Source organism: Mastigoproctus giganteus, chromosome 5 (assembly GCF_048544385.1).
Source record: "Mastigoproctus giganteus isolate SK-2022 chromosome 5, ASM4854438v1, whole genome shotgun sequence".
In the NCBI taxonomy this organism is placed as follows: Eukaryota; Metazoa; Arthropoda; class Arachnida; order Uropygi; family Thelyphonidae; genus Mastigoproctus; species Mastigoproctus giganteus.
The window spans coordinates 66,960,713-66,985,418 of NC_143579.1; the positions used below are offsets into that span (position 1 = coordinate 66,960,713).

A 24,706-nucleotide genomic window follows, 5' to 3' on the forward strand; every position below is an offset into this window, starting at 1 on the left:
ACCCCTAGTTTCCATCAGAGCCCGGGTGGGAAAGAAAAAATGAAAGTTTTGTTGGAATGGAATGCAGGAGTAACAGATTGAGTGTGGATGACAGGTGAAGGCAGGGGTGGTGGATGTTAGGGAGACTTCCACCAGGAATATTGAAGAATAGGGGACTGCCCAGACAGAGGGAGCACCCCTGTTGAGGGCCCACCCTCCTTGGCAAGGGACTGACAGCAGAATATTGTGATCTGGTGGCAGAGTTCACCAGGTGAAGATTTTAAGGGTGGGGAGAAGGGGGGGTGGTTTGGGGGTGTACAGTCATACGGGATTCATAGCTAGCATGTGGCCAGAAGCACAGTCTTCTAAGATTCCACACTAGTGTAGACTGTAGACCAGCTGTAATCAGTGTTAGCATTCCATGCCATGCTGCCCTCCTTGGCAGGGGACTGATAGCAGAATAAAGTGAAGTTTAAGGTGTGTTAGTTGTCTAATGACACTGGGGTTTTTCCCCATCTTTGCATTGTGTTCTTTGTAAGTGACACAGAACTCTGTGGAAGTCAGAGATTTAAAAAGTGTGTGGGGAATGGTTTGTTGTGTAGTGTTATGTTCTGTACCATTTAGCCGTTGGGCCCCTATTAGGATCCACCATTGCCCACACTTTGCCACGAGGAGGCAGGTCAAGCACCCAGTAGATTATTTAAGTACTCTGGCAGGACCTGCCAGAGTACTTAAATAATCCACCTATTTTCCGAGGATTTCAGTGGCAGGGCTTATATGTAAAAAAGAAGGGGGGTGAACACTAGAATTTGAAAAGGCTAAAAGAGATTTACAAGAAAGTGGTTGAATTTTTAGATGTTGATTAGAATTTGGCAGCATTAGAATTTGGTGTACTTGGTTGGTTTAGTTAGAGTGGTGGGGGGGGGAGAATGGAGACTAGGGAGAAACAGGTGAGGAGGCTAGGGAGACCATATACTTGGCATCCCCAAAGAGGTCAGTGGGGACGAGCCCACTAAGTGAGGTATGGGGGAGGGAGAGAGAGAGAGAGAGAGAGAGAGAGAGAGAGAGAGAGAGAGAGAGAGAGAGAGAGAGAGAGAGAGAGAGAGAGAGAGAGAGAGAGGAGACCTGTCTCCTCTTTCCCCTGCCTGGGGACAAGGTTTTAAAGGGAACTAGGTTTGAGTGCCCAGTTCAGATCACGAAATGGTGTGTTGGCAACAAAGCTGCAGTATATCTTCATCGGTGATGGTTGTCAGGTCCATGTAGTGTCGAATCCAGTAGGAAGGTAAAACTGCCCATCCCACTCTGATGGTGGGATGTGTTATATATATATATATATATATGTATATGGTTATATATACAGTGGTACCTCGGTATACGTCCTTAATCCGTTCCAGATCCTTGGACTTAAACCAAACAGGACGTATACCAAATGAATTTTTCCCATAAGAAATAAAGGGAAAATGATTAATCCATTCCCATGAAAAAAAATCCTATTATTGGCATATTATATATTGATGGGGTTATATAAAATAATTTAAACACTGCTTAATACTAAAATACATAAATACAAAAGCAATTAGATGAAATAAATGAAAATTTAACAAACTTTAATTTTCTCTTTTCTGTCTCTTTTCCCTACTTAGACCTTGTCGAGGATCACCAGGTTTGACGTTTACTAAAAATCTGTCCAAAGAACTTTGCTTCTGCCTTCTCCTCAGGATGTTTCGGAAATGTGACATTGTCTTGTCCTTCCAAACAATGCTATTACGGCTTGTTTGGGCTTTGTTGGGGTGGTACTTCTCTGCAAAGTTTTTGACATCCATCCATTTGGAAAAGATTTCCTTGATTAATGAAGTAGGGGCTTCCTCTATCTCCTCCTCCAGGCCTGAAGAGAGTATATCCATCTTAGTCTTGTGCTCCTCCTTCTCAAGTTCCTGCAGCTCCTCAGTGGTCAGCTCTTCCCTGTGGCCCCTCCACTAACTCCTCCATATCACCATCACTCACATCCAGACCCATGGACCTGCCCAGAGAGACAGTATCCTCCACTATAGGCACAGCTGCAAAGTTCCTTTCAGTCACTGCTTTTGGCCACAAATTCCTCCAAGCAGAGTTCATTGTTCTGTAGGAAACTTCCTGCCAGGCTTTGTCAATGAGAGATATGCAATGGACGATGGTAAAGTGATCGTTCCAAAACTCTCTCAGGGTTAATTTTGTGCTAGAGGTCACTTCAAATCACCTCTGGAATAATGCTTTAGTGTAGAGTTTCTTGAAATTACTGATGACCTGATGGTCACGGGCTGAATGAGAGGAGTCGTGTTGTTGGGGGGGGGGGGGACTTTACAGTGATGAAGTCAAACTCCGGCAGCACATAGTCCTGCAAGCTTGGAAGGTGAGCTGGAGCATTGTCCATTATGAGGAGGGCCTTCGGAGGCAGGTTTTTTCCCTCTAAATAACTTTTTACACTTGGCCCAAACATAACATTAAACCACTCGCTGAAATATTCTCTGGTTACCCAAGCCTTGCTGTTTGACCTCCACATCACAGGTAACTGAGTTTTCTGCACGTTATGTTTCTTAAAGGCCCTCAAATTTTCAGAGTGGTAGATCAGTAGAGGCTTCAGTTTGCAATCCCCACTTGCATTGCCACAGAACAAGAGAGTTAGCCTGTCCTTCATTGGCTTGTGCCCTGGCAATGCCTTCTCCTCTTGTATAATATAGGTCCTGTTAAGCATTTTCTTCCAAAACAGGCCTGTTTCGTCACAATTAAAAACTTGTTGGGGAACAAAACCCTCAGCCTCCACAAATTCCCCAAACTCTGTAACAAAATCATTGGCGGCATCTTTATCAGCACTGGCTCCCTCTCCATGCCTCACAACACTGTGAATGTCAGTCCTCTTCTTAAAATCATCAAACCAGCCATGGCTGGCTTTAAACACTTCACTTTCTTGGCTCGTTCCTGCCTTGTTTTTCAAAAGATCAGCATGCATCAGTTTTGCCTTTTTGCAAATCATTGCCTCTGATACGCTATTGTTATCCAGATCAAAAGCAATTTCTCAACATGCTCTAATGTCCCTGATCTTTGTTTGGTAATCGATTTCACCCCTTCACAAAGTTAGCAGATTTAATAACGTCTTTATTTTTCACCATCGTAGATACCGTTGTTCTTAGCATATGGTATGCAGCAGCCAAGTCCCGGATACGCATGCCACATTCATACTTTTTAAACAATCTCTTTTTTCACCTCCATGGTGATCCTAACCATTTTCTTTGTTGCTTGGCTCTTCTCATTAACTTTCTTAGAACTCATGGTTAATGAATTTACAAAAGATTTACGCAAAAAAACACAAAATCACATGAAAATTCACAGAGAGTTATAGCGCGGGTTGTTCACTGAATGGTAGAAACTGTCGTACTGCTCGTGGGCATTTGTGGCAGAGATACCAGATCTTATCCCCTCTCCAAAAACCGAATTCAGTCGATTGAGGACGTAAGTGTGCACCGTGCGCGTTTACGTCCTCGGTCGACTGAATTCGGAAAGCCGAGTGAGGACAGGCGTGCGTACTTTGCTAGCATTCGTCCTTGATTGGCTTTTATTCGGTTTTTGGAGGGTGGGTAAGATCTGGCATCTCTGAGTCGTGGCTTTGTATCGAGAGAGGTAAACAAGGGTAGCGCACGGTGTCTGACTCATTTTGATGCACGCGAGTTGTATTCCAAACAAAGGTCGTATACCAAACAAAATTTTTTGCGTCCAAACAGGACGTATATCAAGTTGGACTTATTCCAAAGCGGATGTATACCAAGGTACCACTGTATACCTAACAGGGAAAAAAAAATATATATTATAAACTATAAGAAAAAAGTATAAAAATAGAATGCAAGTAGTGAGAATGCAGATTATGAATGAAGTAAATGTGTCTCTCCCCTACCCTCCTCTTGCCTGGTGGGTTCCCCACTGCCAGCTAACACATCCCAACTTCGGAGCGGGATGGACAGTTTGACCTTCCTACATATATATATATATATATATTTTTTTTTTTTTTTTTTCTCACTCACTCATTCATCTGTTTCTCACATGCCAGGGGGGATGCAATGGTGTGTAATGTAATTTTAAATACTAATGCTTAATAATTAAGCTAAATAAGAAAGAATATAAAAGATTATACCTACGGTTAGTGTGTACTTAACTGTAACATTTATGGTTTGTGTTCTTTTTCTCTTGCACTTACACTCTCATTCATTCTTCTGGCTTTCATTTCATTTGTCCGACTCTTGCTTTCTGCACTGCACTCTCTGGGCACCTCAACTTGCTATTATTCTTCAGTTTGTGGAGTAGGCCTAGCTGCAAGTTTTTTGTAGGCCAGGGGAGAATGCAGTGATAGTGTTGTTAGTTGATAGTGTTGTCATTTGGGTTCGAGGGTAGCCCGTGCGGCCGCAGCTATTTTGCAGCTCCTGGAGAAGAAAGTTTTTTATGATTTATTTTCTGTTTTATTAGCTTAAATTGGCATATTTACTTATTTTCTAGAGTAGTTTTATATTCATAGTTACGATACTTAGTTTAAAGTTTAACTTGATAGAGATTTTGTGGGTATTACTTAGTATCGGTAACGGTATCCAATCCACGTGTTACAAATTGCAGCTCCGTTGAACGAGAGGTTTTTAACCGTATTTAGCCGATTTATTAACCAATTGTTATATCAAATTATTATCTATAAGTAGCTATAGACCTAGTCAGGATCCTTAGTTTATTCTAAATTGAGACAGCGAGATTTGGAAGTTAATCAATACTTAAGAGTCCGTAGAATCACGTTCGTAATTACCGCCATTGTAACACGATACAGCATATCTGGAATTCGATAGCATTAGCTTGTATAGTATAGTGCATAATATAATATTGTCAATTAATCAGTAAATCTATTAATATTGTTAAACTTCATTGTCAATTAAATTGTACTTTTAACTATATATATATAACGGCTTAGAGTACAAACGTAACAAATAATTAATACTTAACTTGAATACGGAAGTTATATAAAGGGAACTCGTAGATAACACTCGATACTGAAAAATAAATATAGCGTTATAACTGTGTTAGGATACAAGTTTAAGGTTTTAATTTTGTTCTGAAATTGTAATTTTATTGACATTAAATCGAAATCATGACTCAAACCAGAGCAGCAAAGCAAAAGGCTCAAGCTAATGGAAGTGCTGTGGTTCAGGGGAGAACTGAGGGGGGCAGTTGCCCTCTGAATCACAGCCTTTTAAGATGCACTGTTTGCTTGATGTTTGCGGAGCAATTGGGTACGGGACATGATACTGCCATGGGGGATGTCTTTGTGTGTGCACGATGCAAGGAGTGCAAGGAAATTAGGCGACAACTCAGTGTTGTTATGGGCTTATATGAGAGCTTGAAGGACAGGGTGGATGCTCTCGAAGGAAATAAATTGAGGGGCCCATCAAGCTCTCAGCTGCCCACATCAACGCCAGAGCTTGCACTTGGTCATCTTGCAACACAGAGGCAGCCCCCAAGGCAGAATGTGCTGGTCCCACAGGAACTAGTAGTTGTTGGTGACTCTATTGTCAGGGAAACGGGGAACATGCTTTGTAAAAAGGATAGGTGGAACAGGACCAGGGAATGTCTGCCAGGGGCAAAGGTTGATGACGTTGTAGAGCGGATATCATCTTTTAAGGGCACAAAAGGTGATATAGTTGTACACGTTGGCACTAATGATATTAAAAGTAGGAGACCAGCGGAATTACTTAACAAGTACAGGTCACTGTTGAAAAAAAGCCGTGAAGTAGGGTTGAATTTGAAAGTGTCTGCAATTCTGCCCAGACACGATAGGAGGGAGTATATGATGAGAGCCTTGTCGATCAATTCGGCCCTGGAAAGACTGTGCAAGGCTCAAGGGGTAGAATTTTTTTCAGCCTGGACTGTACTTGTTACCAGGAGAGATTGTTTCTACAGGGATGGGATACACTTAAATAGAAAGGGTGCAAGAATATTTGCTGATGCTATCGAGGCAGTGTTAGGTGGGTCGGAAAACTGCTAGCTTGGGGGGAGACAAAGACTAATGGATTAACAGTAGCCACTGGCAGAGGTGAAAGAGATTCTTGCACTGCTTCTATTGGAATGAGCAGAAGCGTGAAAAACAATATACAGGATATTTCAGAGACTGCTGAAAGTCATTGCGGTACAAGTAAACACATGGGTTGTGTTAGGGTAGCTAAGAATAGAAACAGGTGCATGTATACTTGCGTGTACACCAATGCTAGGAGTTTAGTAAATAAATTTGATGAATTTGAGATTTTGCTCAAAACATCAAAGGCAGATATTGTTGGGATATCAGAGACATGGTGTCACACAGATATAAGGAATGCAGAACTGGAATTTGGGGAGTACAACGTCTACAGAAAGGATAGACAGGATAGGAAGGGAGGAGGGGTTATGCTATTAGTTAAAAAACACACAAAATCCAAGGAAGTGAAGCCAGTCGACATCGATGGACAGGGCAGTGTCGAGTCAGTTTGGTGTGACATAAGCATGGGTAAATCAAAATTGAGAGTAGGAGTGTGCTATAGGCCTAATGACTCTGATGAGTATAATAAGATACTGTTCGGGAAATAGAATGGGCCAGTAAATCAGAGAGTCTTATAATGGGGGATTTTAATTTCCCAGATATTGACTGGAATTTGTGGGTTGGTCACTCACACACTAGCAAGGCTTTTGTGGATTTATTGGATGATTGTTTTCTACACCAGCATGTTCGAGAGGCAACTAGAGGGAGTAATACTCTTGATCTGATTATCAGTAGTGATTCTTGATGCATTAAGAATCTGCAGATAAACGAACCACTAGGTGGCAGTGATCACAGTGTGCTGAAGTGGGATTTACTCAAGGAGGTAACTACCATCAGAGGTAAAGGGAAGGGTTTTTGCTTTCGTAAAGGTGACTATGATGGGCTGAGACAGTATTTAAATTCTATACAGTGGGACCAACTGATGATGTTACCAACAGCAAATTCAAAATGGGAAGCATTCAAGGAACTAATCTTGGAAGCTACCAGGCTTTACATACCAACCAAGAAATATTGTTCAGGGTTCAGGCCTAAATGGTTGTCAGATGAACTAATGAGACATATGGCAGAGAAGAAAAATGCATGGGATACAAATAAATTAATGGGTGACATGGAAGCTTATGATAGATATTAGTTGGTCTGTAACCAAATCACAAAGGAGATTAGGCAGGCAAAGGCAGATTATGAGAAATCCTTTGCAAAGGATGCAAAGAAAACCAGAAAAGAGTTCTTTACCTATTTAAACTCAAGAAGGAAAGGGATGAATCAGATTGGTCCACTGGATGTTGATGGTTCAACAGTTGAGGATCCTGCTCAGGTGGCTAACAAACTGAATGAATATTTTGCATCGACATTCACACATGAGGAGTTATTCAGGAAGGGGAATGTCGTAGGTGAAGTAAACATTGGCAGTGAGCTAGATGATTTTCTAATAACTGAGAGGAAAGTAGAGGAGAAATTGTTGAGGATAAACATAAAAAAGGCACCCGGGGTGGATGGGATCTATCCAGTTATATTAAAGGAGGCAGCAAAGGAAGTAAGCAAACCCCTGGCCATAATTATGAGAGCTTCTTTGGACTCAGGGGAGGTACCCATAGACTGGAGATGTGCAAATGTTACCCCAATTCACAAAGGAGGATCAAAGACTGACACAAGTAATTATAGACCTGTTAGTTTAACTTCGGTTCCTGGAAAATTAATGGAGGCACTGGTTAAAGAAGCACTGCAGGATTATCTGGACAAGAATTCAGTTATAGCTCAGACACAGCATGGTTTTGTTAAGAGCAGGTCTTGTCTGACCAATTTGATTGGATACTATGATGTAGTCACAAAAGAACTGGATGCAGGGAATAACTTTGATATTATATATTTGGATCTTAGAAAGGCTTTTGATACTGTTGCGCATGGAAGACTGCTGTTCAAATTAGAGCGGTGTGGCATTGGAGGCAAATTGCTGCTATGGATAAAGGGATGGTTGAGTGGCAGAAGACAGAGTGGTAATCAATGGACACTGCCCAACGTGGACTAATGTTATTAGTGGAGTTCCTCAGGGTTCAGTGTTGGGTCCATTGTTGTTTTTTGTATTTATAAATGATATAGATGGTGGTATATCAAGCTTAATGTCCAAGTTTGCAGACGATACAAAGGTTGGCAGGGTTGTTAAGGACACTACTGATGCTATGCTGCTGCAACAGGATCTGGAAAGGTTGAGCAGATGGGCTGAGAGGTGGCAAATGAAGTTTAACATTGACAAATGTAAAGTACTACATATGGGAAACAGTAACCCCAGATCAACGTATCAACTCTGTGGTACTACGCTGACAGTAGTAGAGAATGAAAAGGACCTGGGGGTAATTGTGCAGGCAGATATGAAGTTCTCTGAGCAGTGCAGATGAGCTGCAAGAGTAGCTCATGGTGTCTTGTCAATGATATACAGGAATTTTTCTAGCAGGGATAGGGATGTGATTATTCCCTTGTATAAGGCATTGGTCAGGCCACACCTTGAGTACTGTATACAGGTCTGGAGGCCTCATTTCAAGAAGGATGTAGAGCTGCTGGAACGAGTACAGAGAAGGGCAACAAGATTAGTGAATGGAACAAAGGGTTGCTCCTACAAAGAAAGGCTTAAGTTTTGCAAATTGCAGAGTCTGGAGACTAGGCATCGGCGATGTGATCTGATAGAGGTGTACAAGGTTTTGAATGGCTTGAGCATGCTCAATGCCGATGGGATTCTTCCTCTTGCTCAGAATAATCACCTGAGAGGGCATAAATTCAAATTGAGGAAGGACGGATGTCGGATAGATGTGCGGAAATTTGCCTTTAGCCAGCGGGCAGTTGGTTTGTGGAATAGACTTCCATCACTTGTTGTTGAAGTTGATAGCCTAAACAAATTTAAGGCTCAGCTGGACAGGTAATTCGAACGAATGGAGGGGTATAATGGGAGTAGTGGTTGTGCTTTTTTTTTTTTTTTTTTGGCTGATGCTGAATAAGCTTGCTTTATTGCATCATATGCCTCTACTAATGCTAATGCTAGTAAATATAAAGTAGTGTAAGTTATTATTAACTTTGTATTCTTTCAGGCAATTACATTTACTTTTCCACTCATTCACTCTTTTTCCCTCATGCTTAGTCACTCTTTCTTTCACCAAAACTGACATTTATTCCCTTTTACCATAATTCCTAATTCACTCTTTCACTCTGTGACCAGCCTATTCATTCTGTCCTTCATTCTACATTGCATCCCCTTGCTACCAGCTTACTGATATTTTTCAGCTATTCTGCTTCCCTGGCTGCCTGTACAATTCTCCCTCTCCACGTGGCTACTTATTTGGTGTGGGCTCCAGGTTCCTACACATGGAAGGGGAGTCCTGGTGGTGGGTACCCAGGTCAATCCGGTTTGGTCATGTCAGGGTGCAGAATACTGCTGTCCTGGCAGTTATTAAATCATTGTCTGTGCATGGTGGGAGATGTAGACAATTTTAAATATTGATTATTGTTTAATTGCTGGGGTGTTGAATTGCCATTCTTTGGATAGTTCTGTGCATTTCAAATACTCTTTGTGTGAAAGTTCTAAAGGCTTTATAATTTTCCTCTTCTATAATGAATAGATGTTCTTCTGCCCTGGGAAGGAGGCAATCTGTGCTATTAGCTGTGTTCTGGGGATGGCTTAAATTATACATTCATATAGAATGTGTGCCGAGTCGTCACTCTCACCACAGATGCAATTTGGATCATCAGTCAGGTCTAGGGAGGTTAGTTTTCCCTTTAGGGAGCTGTGACCTGTCAATATGAATGTTGTAAAAAGTCCAGGAGCATGCCACCTTTAGCATTAGTATTAGTAGAGGCATTTGTTGCAAGAAAGCAAGCTTATGCAGCATCAGCCAAAAAAAAAATAAAATAATAAAATAAAAAAATTAAAAAAATAAATTAAAATAAAAATAAATAAAAAATAACCACTTCCACTTCACCCCTCTGTTCGTTCGAAATACCTGTCCAGCTGAGCTTTAAACTTATTTAGGCTATCAGCTACCACGACAAGGGATGGAAGTCTGTTCCACCAACCAACCACCCGCTGGCTAAAGGCAAATTTCCTCATGTCTATCCTACATCTGTCTTTCCTCAATTTGAATTTATGCCCTCTCAGGTGATTATTCTGAGCGAGAGGAAGAACCCCCATCAGCATTGAGCATGCTCAAACCATTCAAGGCTTTATACACCTCAATCAGATTACCTCGCTGGTGCCTAGTCTCCAGACACTGTAATTTATAAAACTTAAGCCTTTCTTCGTAAGAGCACCCCTTTGTTCCATTCACCAATCTTGTTGCCCTTCTCTGTACTCGTTCCAGCAGCCCTACATCCTTCTTGAAATGAGGCCTCCAGACCTGTATACAGTACTCTAGGTGTGGCCTGACCATTGCATTATACAAGGGAATAATCACCTCCTTATCCCTGCTAGAAAAATTCCTATATATCATCCACAATACACCATGAGCTACTCTTGCCGCCCGTCTGCACTGCTCAGAAAACTTCATATCTGCCTGCACAACCACCCCCAGGGCCCTTTCATTCTCTACCACTGTCAGTGTAGTACCACAGAGTTGATACATTGCTCTGGGATTGCTGTTTCCCATATGTAGTACTTTACATTTGTCAATGTTAAACTTCATTTGCCACCTCTCAGCCCATCTGCTCAACCTTTCCAGATCCTGTTGCAGTAGCATAGTGTCAGTAGTGTCCTTGACAACCCTGCCAACCTTCATATCGTCTGCAAACTTGGACATTAAGCTTGATATACCATCATCATATCATTTATAAATACAGAAAACAATAATGGACCCAATACTGAACCCTGAGGGACTCCACTAATAACATTAGTCAACGATGAGCAGTGTCTATTGATTACCACTCTCTGTCTTCTCCCACTCAACCACCCCTTTATCCATAGCAGCAATTTGCCTCCAATGCCACACTGCTCCAATTTGTGCAGCAGTCTTCCATGTGCAACAGTATCAAAAGCCTTTCTAAGATCCAAGTATATAATATCAAAGTTATTCCCTGCATCCAGTTCTTTTGTGACTACATCATAGTATCCAATCAAATTGGTCAGGCAAGACTTTCCCTTAACAAAACCATGCTGTGTCTGAGCTATAACTGAAGTCTTGTCTAGATGATCCTGCAGTGCTTCTTTAACCAGTGCCTCCATTAATTTTCCGGGAACAGAAGTTAAACTAACAGGTCTATAATTATTTGTGTCGCCTTTTGATCCTCCTTTGTGAATTGGGGTCACATTTGCACATCTCCAGTCCATGGGTACTTCCTCTGAGTCCAAAGAAGCTCTCATAATTATGGCTAAGGGTTTGCTTACTTCCTTTGCTGCCTCCTTTAATATAACTGGATAGATCCCATCCATCCCAGGTGCCTTTCTTGTATTTATCTTCAACAATTTCTCCTCGACTTTACTCTCAATTATTACAAGATCATCTAGCTCACTGCCAGTGTTTACTTCATCTATGGCATTCCCCATCCTGAATAACTCCTCATGTGTGAATGTAGATGCAAAATATTGATTTAGTTTGTTAGCTACCTGAGCAGGATCATGAACAGTTGAACCATCGATATCAAGTGGACCAATCTGATTCATCCCCTTCCTTCTAGAGTTTACATAAGTAAAGAACTCTTTGCTGTTTTTCTTTGCATCCCTTGCCAAAGATTTCTCGTAATCTGCCTTCGTCTGCCTAACCTCCTTTATAACTTGGTTACAGATCAACTTGTATCTATCATAGGCTTCTGTGTCACATGTTAATTTGTATATATCCCATGCATTTTTCTTCTCTGCCATATGTCTCATTAGTTCATCTGACAACCACTTAAGCCTAAACCTTGAACAATATTTCTTAGTTGGTGTGTAAAGCCTAGTAGCTTCCAAGATAAGTTCTTTGAATGCTTAGGCAGCTTTGGGCTGACCATTGCCACCCATGGAAAAAACCTTCTGGTAACTAGACCTCTGGTTTCCTGCTCCAATTTTGTTTGCCATAGCTCATGGAGCTTTGTAGCTATTATTTTTCTTTCAGCATTGAAGGTGTTGGCTGTATCAAGGGCTGTCCTCAGAAATTCTGTGGGTATGCCCTTTTTTAAGTCTATAATACAAGCCTCTTTTGGCTACTTCCAGGTAAAGTGGGAGAGTGCCAGCCAGCAACTGCAGTGCAGGTGTGTTCTCTGTGTGACGAGGTGAGAAGCGTTGTCCTTTGTATCGATTCTTTTTGAGCCCCCAGTCTGATTGACTGATCCTGGCAATCATACCTGCATAATTTCTCACTTTCTTTGCCAAGTAGGTCAAACGGAGATAAAAATTTTAATTTTGAATCATATACCACTCCAAGATATTTTAATTTGTGGACACCTTCTTATGTCCAAATTGCCTTTTAGAAGTATTTGTTTGGTTTTTTCAGGCCATATTTTGGGCATGTGCATTTGTGCCCACTCCTGCAGCTGCCAGATGGTGGCATTTGATCTTTGCTCTACAACCACTCGGGTGTTATCTTTTAAAAGGAAAATCATGTCATCTGCAAATGCCAGGCTTTCCACAGGGCCCAGATCCAAGGCCAGAAATTCATCCAGAACAAAGTTCCAAAAGAAAAGGCCAAGGATTGAACTCTGTGGGCAGCCTTTTTTCACAGGGCATATCAATTCCTAGAACCTTGTGCTTACTGAGACACTTCTGTCTGTAAGTTAACTGTTTATTACCTTATAGATGTTTTGTGGGGCATTTGCCTGGCAAATTCTCCTAAGGACACTAGGCCACCAGAGTGAGTCAAATGCCCCAGCAAAGTCAATAGAGATTGCTGGCATATATTTCTCCTCTGATTTTTTTATCTGTTGTCAGTAGGTGGTACATGGCATCCTCCATAGAGTTGGCCTGCTTAAAACCATACTGATTGTTTGAATGTAAACCTGCTTCTGTGTAGTATTGAGCTAATCTGCTATATATATTAGTCTTTCTTATAATTTCCCTAGTACAGGGAGTAGGGCTATTGGTCTATATTATTTGGGATCAGTAGTGGGTTTCTCCGGGATTTTGAGAATTAATCTTAACACTGCTTTTTTTCCATGTTTTTGAGAATATACCTTCTGTAATGCAGTTATTATATAGTGCTATTAATTTGTCTGGTGATATTTGTGCTAATATTTTGATAATCTCAACCTCTAAGAGGTCAAAACCTGAGAATTTGTTTTTGGTTTTAGATAGTGTTATTTCTAACTCTTATATATTAAACAGAGTTTCAGTATTGGTGTTGTCATATTCAGTGTTTTTGTTTATAAGGTCTAACTGGGTGGGTGAATGATTACCAGTTTCAATTCTGAATAATACTGTCTAGGATGTTATTTACAGAGTTTGCCCAACACAGGGTTGGGGGTTCCATCTGGTTTAACAGTAGTTTCTAAGACATCTCCTCATGGCAGCTTGTTGGTTACTATTCTGTAGAAACTCCCCAAGGGTTATTGTTTCCAGTGGTTCCCACCAAGTGTGTCCAGCATTCCTTTTTCTTGTCTCTTATGAGGGCTATATACTGATTCCTGAGAGATTCTATAAGAATCTCTCAGTGCATCCACCTCATTTTGTGGCCAAGATGTTCTGGCTCTTTTAAAATTTCCCCTTGCGTGGTGCACCCTTCTCCTAAGTACAGTCAGTTCAGGGAACCACCAGGGGACTGCCTGCTTCTTTGTTTTTTTCCGTGGGATAAACAGGTCTGCTATTTTTGTTAAAATGTTTGTCATAGTCAGTGCTTGCTTGTCCAGGCTACAATTGCCTGATGTAGACTACTCTAGCTCAGTTGCCTGATCTAGAATGGTCTACATCAGGCAACTGTGCAGCTGAGTTGCTGTGTGCTCTGCAAAAATCTGCCAGTTTGATCTGATGTGGTCCAGACCTGCTGGACACACCAGTCTGTAATTTTATAAGCTATTGAATTGGTGGCAAGAGTAACATCAATGTCACTCTCCCACATGGTACTGCTAAAAGTTGGGAGATTATTTGGTTGGTTTAGCACTTGAAAGGGTGAGGTGGCCATATAGTCTGAAAGTATCCGGCCATTGTGTGTACTTCCTGTCTTCCGTATACAGCTATGCCATAAAGCTGACTAGCAGTTGACATCAGCACACTCTGTGATATTTGCAGGGTATTCAGTAGCTTGATTTATATCTTCACCTGGTCTAGAATATAGTGAAATAATGTAAAACTGTCCTATAGCACTGTGTCACCAGTGCTGTCCTACAGCACTGGTGACACACACTGCCACTGGAAAGCAGATGCGACCCACCTTTGTGACTGTAAGGTCAGTATTTTCAACTACTATTACTGTAGAAGGGACACCCGGGGTGTATTCTATTATTTTATAACCCCTTGGGTCTAGAATATAGTGAAATAATGTAAAACTGTCCTACAGCACTGATGATATGGGCACACGCACTGCCACTGGAAAGTAGAGGTAACCCACCTTTGTGACTGTAAGGTCAGTATTTTTAACTACTATTACTGTAGAAGGGACACCTGAGGTGTATTCTATTCTTTTATAACCCCTTGGGTATCTTTGAACCCTACCCATATGTGTGTTAGGGCTCTTGGAGTATCAAGATATCTATATTATTTTCTTCCAGTTTGAGTTTGATCTGATCTACAACAGCTCTTGCTCTTTGAGCATTCAATTGGACAAGATTTAGAATCTTAGTCACATTTATGTTTTCAATCTGGCCCATACTTGGTCCTAGATTGTATAAATTTTACCATTTTTTTTATAATGGAACATTTATCATCCCTGATATTATGTGCATAGTAAGTCAGCCATGCTGCCTTACAGGTAGCACATTTTGACTGTTGATTTTTATTTTGGCAGTTCTTGTAATTGAGGCCAGTGACTGCATAGTGGCCACAGATGGGAATTCTGACTGCAGTTTCTGGAAGTATGACCATATTTATGACAGTTAAAGCACTTCTGTACAGGAAAGAATTCCCTGAATTTATGGCTGGTGAACCTACAAGGACAACGAAGAGTGTATACTCTTCGTTGTCCTTGTAGGTTTTTCCAAATTATGGGTGACACTTCCACAATGATATTGAGTTGCCCATTTCTTTTGTTTTTTGTCCCCCTTTTTAGAAGAAATTCTTTGGCAAACTCGTCCAGTTCCATTATATTGATAAAGTTTTTGTTGTAGAAATCCAAATAAGATCTCTTTCCAGAGTTGTCTCAGGGATGTCAAATATAATGTTCGGGTTCTTGCCTCTTGGCTTTTCTGTTTACAGTCCCAATTTTACTACCTCTCGGTTGGTTTCAATCTTTTTAACATCCTCTCTATTTGTTACTTCAATTAAAACTCCATTATCTTTTATTTTTCTCATGTTATTCACTTTTATTTCTTTCAAATGAAATTTTAATTTTGGCATGACAGTATCCCTGACTGCATCAATGGCATTTCCTTTGGTATTTCCTTAGTCTTATTGTTGGTTTGTTTAGTTTGCAATGAATCTGCTTTGGTGGCCCATACTACTTGGGCATAGGTCAAAGTATTTATTTCTTTATAATTATTATTCTCTTCAGTCACTGTTTCTACTTTTGCTTTCAATATTTTGTTTTCTGTATTAAGTTCAGCCACTCTGCGTTCCAAAACAGACCAGCAGTTCACTATCTGCAGTCTTGTTGCAGATGTAATCCTATTTGTCTGTTTATAAAGAAACTCTTCTAGGAAATTTCATTTCTTTAATTTGTCTTATGGGATCCTCTATTTGATTTATAAGTTGAAATTTCCTCTCCTCCTCTGTTTTTGTTACCTGTGGCTCTAAATTATCATTCTCCTTTTTATTTGTATTTTCTACCTGGTTTTTGCCTTTTCCAGCCCTTTTTACACTAAGGTGGCAAGCTTCTAAGGCTTCGTTTGTAATTTCTTCATTGTTTAGCACTTCTATCCTACAATCAGGCAGGTCCTTAAAGTCAGGATCACAATCGATATTTTTTGATTTTTCAGTGTTTTCCCTTGAGTTTTGGTCTTTGCCAGTCATTTTGCTGTTATTATAATGTTCCCTATATCCAGGGGAGTAATTTAAGGTTTATTTTATAGTCATACACCTATTAAAACCCAAGATGCAATGTTTTCCCTTTTTGGCAAGAAAACAGTCACATTCAAAGAAAGGTACTCTTATATGTTTAATCTAACCTGAAATTTACATTTCCTCTGACAAATAACATGTATCCAGCTATTTGGATCAACAAATTTATCCCAGTTTTTGGAATTTTGAGGCGTTGCAATATCGAAATTTGCAATAATAGGATTGCTACCGCTGATGCTGTAACAATCGCACTGCATGTAAATGCGTTAAAAAAACCAACAATAGCTAAAAACAACTATAACTAACAAGCTTACCTGAATAATACTAGTTGTTTTCATCTGTACACATGAAGAATCCACATTCCATGGTTTTTGAAGCTGGAAAATCCAAGAAAACCTCCATGCTGCCGTTGGTCACGGCGGACAGTGACCAACGGACAGTGACCATGCTGCCGTTGGTCACTGTCCGCCGTTTACATCAAGTGGGCTACTTGCTGCTGCATTGGTTCACCTCCGCGACTGCAGCGCCACCTCCTGATAGCAGAATATTGTGATCTGGTGGCGGAGTTCACCAGGTGAAGATTTTGAGGGTGGGGAGGAGGGAGGTTATCCAAGAGAGTTGGGGTGTACAGCCATAGGGGATTCATAGCTGGCATATGGGCGGAAGCACAGTCTTCTAAGATCCAACACCAGTGTAGACTGTAGACCAACTGCAATCAGTATTAGCATCCCATGCCATGCTGCCTGAGAAAAGGAATTGGCATGGCATGAGCCGGAATAGTCAGTGATCTGGTTGGGTGAAAGGGGTGGCCCATCAAGGCCCCCCCCAACCATTGTTCATGTGTGGAAGGAGATCAAGCTACTGCACAGGGATATTTTCACTTGCTCTCTTTCATACATACACTGTCCGCCGTTTTATAATTGTGATCTGGTGGCGGAGTTTTATAATTTTTTTACACATATCCAGGTATATAACCAGGAATAGACTGACATATATGCAGTTTCTCATTCGAGAAATACACGAGAATTGAACATGTAAGATAATACAGCATATGCTTTAACCTATCATCCACTGTAAACTGGCAAAGGACCATATACATTTATACAAGCATTCACTCATTTATACTGACATTTAATGACAAGGTATTTACAATCTTTCCTTTTGACATTTATTCATCACAATGCAATGCATGTCCCCCTCCCAGTGGTCCACATTACTGCATGTGCAAATGAGGGCCTCCAACTCCCCTTTTTTCTCATTTCTGATGAAAATGGTGTAATTATTCCCGAGAGTGTGATAGTTTCTCTCAGGACGTTTGGCTTGTTCTCAGCCAGTAAGTTCTTGCCCTTTGGAAATTTTTTCTCAACCAGTGTACCCTTCGCCGAAGATCCTCCAGCTCTGGGCACCACCAGGGGAAAGTATTCTTTCATTTTGGGCATCTTTTTTCTCATTTAGTCATTGCAGGCTGATATTATTGCTTGTGTGAGTTTGTCAGCATGCTCAATGGGAAGCAGATTGCTGTGTACCTCAGGTGATACCCCAGATAGGTACTTCTGAGTTTTTTTTGGAAAACAGGTGCCAGTCAGCTTTCTTAATGTTATATCTAGTAATATAATGGTAGGTAACTCTGATCACGGTGACTAAAGAGGCTGAAGGTGATCACCGTATGGTGACATGGTCCAAGCCTATTGGAGAATTTAGGGGCTATGGCAGTGGTGGCTATTGTGACATCTATATAGCTCTCCCACTGAGTGCTGCTGATAAAGGTCAGTAGGTTGTTTGTTATTTGGTTTTTAGGAGCATTAGCAACTAAGGCCATATTGCTCCAGGGATATGCGGTGGTCATTCCCTGACCTTTCTGCATCCTCCATATTCAGTGGTCACAGGCTTGAACCGCGGTCTAATCAAGAAGCGTGTGCTGCACACTGCTGCTCCTGCCCACCTGGCTACGGAGGTGCCCAGTAGGTTGTTTAGGTGGTTCAGGACTTCAGAGAACATAGCAAGAAAGTCATCCAAATCGTGGCCATTATGAGTACCATCATGGTCATCTTTGTGACTATGTCAGAGTATTTTGAATGCAAACCCTACAGTTTGCATTCATAGCAACCAATATTCTTTGGCCAGTTAGAAAGTTCAGAGCAGTCTTGAGGTGTTGAATACTTGGGGCTGTCTTCATCTGGTCTATGCAGGTATATTGCATGAAGTGAATCAGGCTGGCTGGTGATCTGAGCACATGCAGCAAAGGGTGTACACAATGAACTAACTTTAGTAACAGTTAGTGCTGGGTTCACAACTGCTGCTCAGACAGTAACCTCTGATGCTGCCACCCACTGTGTAGGATTCCTGGACAGCAAGGACATCAATGTGCTATTCCTCCATTTTAATCTTGACTTGCTCTACTACAGCACAAGCTCTTTGAGTATTTAATTGGAGAAATTTCATTGCTACTGGTTATTAGTCCTAGTTTGGGACCAGTTCACAATTTATTTTTTGCCTATATTGCTATACAGTTTTTGAATAAATGGAACAATTAGGGTTCCTAATGAAGTGCATATAATAGAGGCACACCTTACAGTTTGCACACCTAGGGTGCATATTCCTACTTTTGCATTTATTGAAGGTGTGGCCCCTCACATGCTGTTCTTGTCCATGCACATTGCATGCATGCATGGACAAGAACATGAACATGAATCTTTGAATTGGTGGCTAGTTTCACCCTACATAGATTCAATATTGGTTCCTAAGTATTTGCCAAATCCTGGGAGAGAGGCTCACAGTGTAGTTAACAGTGCAGGAGATCTTGAGTTAAATGCTGTTTTACACTGAAATTCCTCTGCAATTTTTTTCCCCTCTTTAGTCATGTACCGCTGGAAATTTTTCATATATATGTTCTCCATAAGTTCCCTTGTTGGCATGGTTTTTCTATGTCAAAGATCATTATGGGGGACTCCTGCCTCTGGTTGTTTCATCTCTGAGACCCAATTGGGAAATTTCAGGGGGCTCCATAATGATCCTTATATCCTCAGATTAGCTGTCTCTATAATGACTCTGTTTGTCGTGCCTCCTACAGCACTATTACTTTAACAGGATCAATTGATAGGAACAGTGTTCCTGTCCTCCTCACTGGATTCCATATTTGTCTCTGGTCAGCCCCTGAGGATTACTAGATTTTCCTTTTTGGATTGATTAATCTGGTCATTTGGTCCTTTCTTGAACCTGTTTGTTTCTGCATTCTCACCCTTAGTCTTAAATGCCTGCACATGACTGCCTTTTAGGATTTAATTTTCTATGTGCAGCTGCATTAGTTTTTCATCTAGTTTTATCCCCTATTGTACAATATTCAATCGGATTGCTGCTGTTATTCAGCCTGTTTGTGTAGTCATGATTGGTCAGTGGGCATATGAACAGGTTGTCTAGTCTGTAGGCTTATCCACAAGAGCATCATCTGAATGGTATGCTCAGAAATGTTTCTCTGTGCACCATAGTTGTTATTTGCCATTAATTGAAGGATCGTGAGCATGTGCCAACTGCTGTCAAACAGTGGTGGTCTCTGTGTTGAAAAAAAATTTATCAAATGTTGACAGTCCTTTTAAAGGACTGTCAACATGGGATAAACTGATAAACTAATTGTGAACATTTGTTGTATATTTATTTAATTCTTCCAAATGCTTCAAACCTGTTCTGTCATATCCAGTGTTTGCTTTTTCATATTTAAAGTAATGAGGACTGTAAGAACATTGGCCAAATGTTTGCTTAATTCTTGGGGAATGCGTATGGTAACTGAGTGAGAATAACTTTCTTATCTTCATGCGGAGTTCTGCTTAAATTCAGCTTCAATGTTTACTTTAGTGGTTTATGACCCTGAGAGAGGCTTAGAGAGGGAAGCTAAATGATTGTCTTCCTGCCTTCAGCCAAAACGTATCTAGGAGTGTGAAAATGTACCGCTTGTACATGCAAATATTGGTGAATAACAAGTTACCTGGACAGCTTTTCTTCTTCTTTTGGTATATTCAGAAAAGGACACTTCTGATCTTTCAGTTATTAGTAATTATAACTACTTTCTGATTTGTTATTAAATTAAAATTAATTAAAAACACTGAGCAAAAGATTCACCACCTAGTGATGTCTCATAACCATACACCCAAAATAAAGATCCAGTTCTCTCAATGGAAGACTATCTTCTCTGAGGCCTGAAAAACAAGACTAGTGGAAGAGTTGATCAAATGTGAAGATCATGTTTATTATATTTTCTGACTTACAGTGAGTTATTCGTTATGAATTTGTCTGCACAAACAGTTTGTTTTTGTTTTTTGGTTTTTAGGAGCATTAGCAACTAAGGCCATATTGCTCTGGGGATATGCGGTGGTCATTCTCTGACCTTTCCGCATCCTCCGTATTTGGTGGTGACGGGCTCAAACCCGGGTCTAATCAAGAAGCGTGTGCTACGCACTGCTGCTCCTTCCCCACCTGGCTATGGAGGCGCCTACACAAACAGTGAACTAGAAACACCACAAAACAGTTATGCTGTGAATGCACAATGCTGTTTGGAGAAAATGACTGGAAAAGTGGGCTTCAAATGTCATTTTTGTGTAGCTGAAAGATACATCCTCACCTCTGCACAGACAAGATGGAAGATTTTTTTTTTGGTCGTTAGTTCAGATATTTTGCAGAGGATCATCAATGAAATGTACATAGAAAGAATGGCTATTGAGGTTTCAATATAAGCAAGATATCCTGCATACCCCTCATTTACTATTTCATGCCCAATTAATTGTGAAACATTGTCCAAGAAACAATCCTTAAGGGACCCCACTCCTGATGTTACACCAATCTGAAGAACATCCATTAATCACAACTCATTGAAGTCTGCCCTGCAGTTACCTAGCAATCCATCTTAGACCTTACCAGTAAGCCGTGAATTAGGGTTGATTTGAAAGTGTTTGCAATTCTGCCCAGACACGATAGGAGGGAGTATATGATGAGAGTCTTGTCGATCAATTTGGCCCTGGAAAGATTGTGCAAGGCTCAAGGGGTAGAATTTTTTTCAGCCTGGTCTGTACTTATTAACAGGAGAGACTGCTTCTACAGGGATGGGAACACTTAAATAGAAACGGTGCAAGAATATTTGCTGATGTTATCAAGGCAGTGTTAGGTGGGTCGGAAAACTGCTAGATTGGGGGGATACAAGGACTAATAGATTAACAGTAGCCACTGGCAGAGGTAAAAGTTATTCTTGCACTACTTCTATTGAAATGCAATTGAGCAGCAGACTGGAAAACAAGATGCAGGATATTTCAGAGACTGCTGGGAGTCATTGCAGTACAAGTAAACACATGAGTTGTGTTAGGGTAGCAAAGAATAGGAACAGTTGCATGTATACTTGCATGTACACCAATGCTAGGAGTTTGGTAAATAAATTTGATGAATTTGAGGTATTGCTCAAAACATCAAAGGCAGATATTGTTGGGATATCAGAAACATGGTGTCACACAGATATAAGGAATGCAGAACTGGAATTTGGGGAGTACAATGTGTACAGAAAGGATAGGAAGGGAGTTGGGGTTATGCTATTAGTTAAGAAACACATAAAATCCCAGAAAGTGAAGCCAGTCGACATTGCTGGACAGTGCAATGTCGAGTCAGTTTGGTGTGACTTAAGCATTGGGAGATCAAAATTGAGAGTAGAAGTGTGCTGTAGGCCTAATGACTCTGATGACTATAATAAGAAACTGTACAGGGAAATAGAGTGGGCCAGTAAATCAGAGAGTCTTATAATGGGGGATTTTAATTTCCCAGATATTGACTGGAATTTGTGGGTTAGTCACTCACACACTAACAAGGCTTTTGGGGATTTATTGGATGATTGTTTTCTACATCAGCATGTTTGGGAGGCAACTAGAGGGAGTAATACTCTTGATCTGATTATCAGTAGTGATTCTTGATGCATTAAGAATCTGCAGATAAAGGAACCACTAGGTGGCAGTGATCACAGTGTGCTGAAGTGGGATTTGCTCAAAGAGGTAACTACCATCAGGGGTAAAGGGAAGGGTTTTTGCTTTCATAAAGGCGACTACGATGATCTGAGGCAAGTATTTAAATTCTATACAGTGGGACAAACTGATGATGTTACCAACGGGAAATTCAAAATGGGAAGCATTCAAAGAATTTATCTTAGAAGCTACTAGGCTTTACATACCAACTAAGAAATATTGTTCAAGGTTTACGCCTAAATGGATGTCAGATGAACTAATGAGACGTATGGAAATCTAGAAGGAAAGGAATGAATCAGATTGGTCCACTGGATATTGATGGTTCAACAGTTGAGGATCCTGCTCAGGCTAACAAACTAAACTAGTATTTTGCTTCTACATTCACACATGAGGAGTTTTTCAGGAAGTGGAATGCCAGAGGTGAAGTAAACTCTGGCAGTGTGAGCTAGATGATTGTGTAATAACTGAGAGGAAAGTGGAGGAGAAATTGTTGAGGAGAAACATAAAAAAGGCACCCAGGGTGGATGGGATCTATCCACTTATATTAAAGGAGGCAGCGAAGGAAGTATGCAAACCCTTAGCCATAATTATGAGAGCTTCTTTGCACTCAGGGGAGGTACCCATAGACTGGAGATGTGCAAATGTGACCCCAATTCATAAAGTAGGATCAAAGGCTAACACAAGTAATTATAGACCTGTTAGTTTAACTTCTGTTCCAGGAAAATTAATGGAGGCACTGGTTAAAGAAGCACTGCAGGATCATCTAGACAAGACTTCAGTTGTAGCTCGGACACAGCATGGTTTTGTTAAGGAAAATTCTTGCCTGACTAATTTGATTGGATACTATGATGCAGTCACAAAAGAACTGGATGCAGGGAATAACTTTGATATTATATATTTGGATTTTAGAAAGGCTTTTGATACTGTTGCACATGGAAGACTGCTGCACAAATTGGAGCAGTGTGGCATTGGAGGCAAATTGCTGCTATGGATAAAGGGATGGTTGAGTGGCAGAAGACAGAGAGTGGTAATCAATGGACACTGCTCATCGTGGACTAATGTTATTAGTGGAGTCCCTCAGTGTTCAGTGTTGGGTCCATTATTGTTTTCTGTATTTATAAATGATATTGATTATGGTATATCAAGCTTAATGTCCAAGTTTGCCAATACAAAGGTTGGCAGGGTTTTTAAGGACACTACTGATGCTATGCTGCTGCAACAGGATCTGGAAAGGTTGAGCAGATGGGCTGAGAGGTGGCAAATGAAATTTAACATTGACAAATGTAAAGGACTACATATGGGAAACGGTAACCCCAGAGCAACGTAACAACTCTGTGGTACTACACTGACAATGGTAGAGAATGAAAAGGACCTGGGGGTAATTGTGCAGGCAGATATGAAGTTTTCTGAGCAGTGCAGACGGGCTGCAAGAGTAGCTCATGGTGTCTTGTCAGTGATATACAGGAATTTTTCTAGCAGGGATAAGGAGGTGATTATTCCCTTGTATAAGGCAATGGTCAGGCCAAACCTTGAGTACTGTATACAGGTCTGGAGGTCTCATTTCAAGAAGGATGTAGAGCTGCTGGGAAGGGCAACAAGATTAGTGAATGGAACAAAGGGTTGCTCTTACAAAGAAAGGCTTAAATTTTGCAAATTACAGTGTCTGGCGACTAGGCACCGGCGAGGTGATCTGATAGAGATGTATAAAGCCTTGAATGGTTTGAGCATGCTCAATGATGATGGGATTCTTGCTCTTGCTCAGAATAATCACCTGAGAGGTCATAAATTCAAATTGAGGAAAGACAGATGTAGGATAGATGTGCGGAAATTTGCCTTTAGCCACCGGGTAGTTGGTTGGTGGAACAGACTTCCATCCCTTGTTGTGGAAGTTGATAGCCTAAATAAATTTAAGGCTCAGCTGGACAGGTATTTTGAATGAACGGAGGTGTGAAATGGGAGTGGTTTTTTTTTTTTTTTTTTTTTTTGGCTTATGCTGCATAAGCTTACTTTCTTGCATCATATGCCTCTATTAATGCAATCCTAACCTGTTCAAGCTTATACAATAGCCGCTCACGAGGGACTGAGTCAAATGCCATACTAAAATCCAAAGAAATAATACAGAAATTATTCGTTAAATCCAGCTCATAAGTGACTGTCAAAACAAGCTATTAAGTTAGTTAAGCATTAATTAACCTTAACAAAACCATGTTGTGTCCCATTCAGAATGCCATATCTAAATGTCCCTGGAATGCACTCTTAATCACTGCCACTAATATTTTTCCTACCACCAAAGCCGGACTAACTGGTCTGTAGTTACTAACTTCACTCTTAGAACCGCTTTTATCTATTGTTAAAACCCATGTTTAGTCTCTAGAGCAAAGTTTCCGGCACCCCCCCTTCCCCCCATACTTCTCCTTCAACCCATGCACGGTACTAAGTACTATAATTTTTGATACCTTTCGTGTTTGGGGGTTTCATAAAAAAAAAAAACTTCAACTCAAATGAATCTCCGCTGAGTTTAAAGATGCCCTCATAATTAACCTCAATGGTTTAATACATTCCCTC

At 40.7% G+C, this 24,706-nt stretch overlaps 1 protein-coding gene across 2 annotated transcripts in view; it reads left to right on the top strand.

The window, feature by feature from the left end:
• LOC150085462 (uncharacterized) overlaps positions 1–24,706 on the top strand; it is a 201,861-nt gene that overhangs the window by 100,838 nt on the left and 76,317 nt on the right. The window lies entirely within an intron of this gene.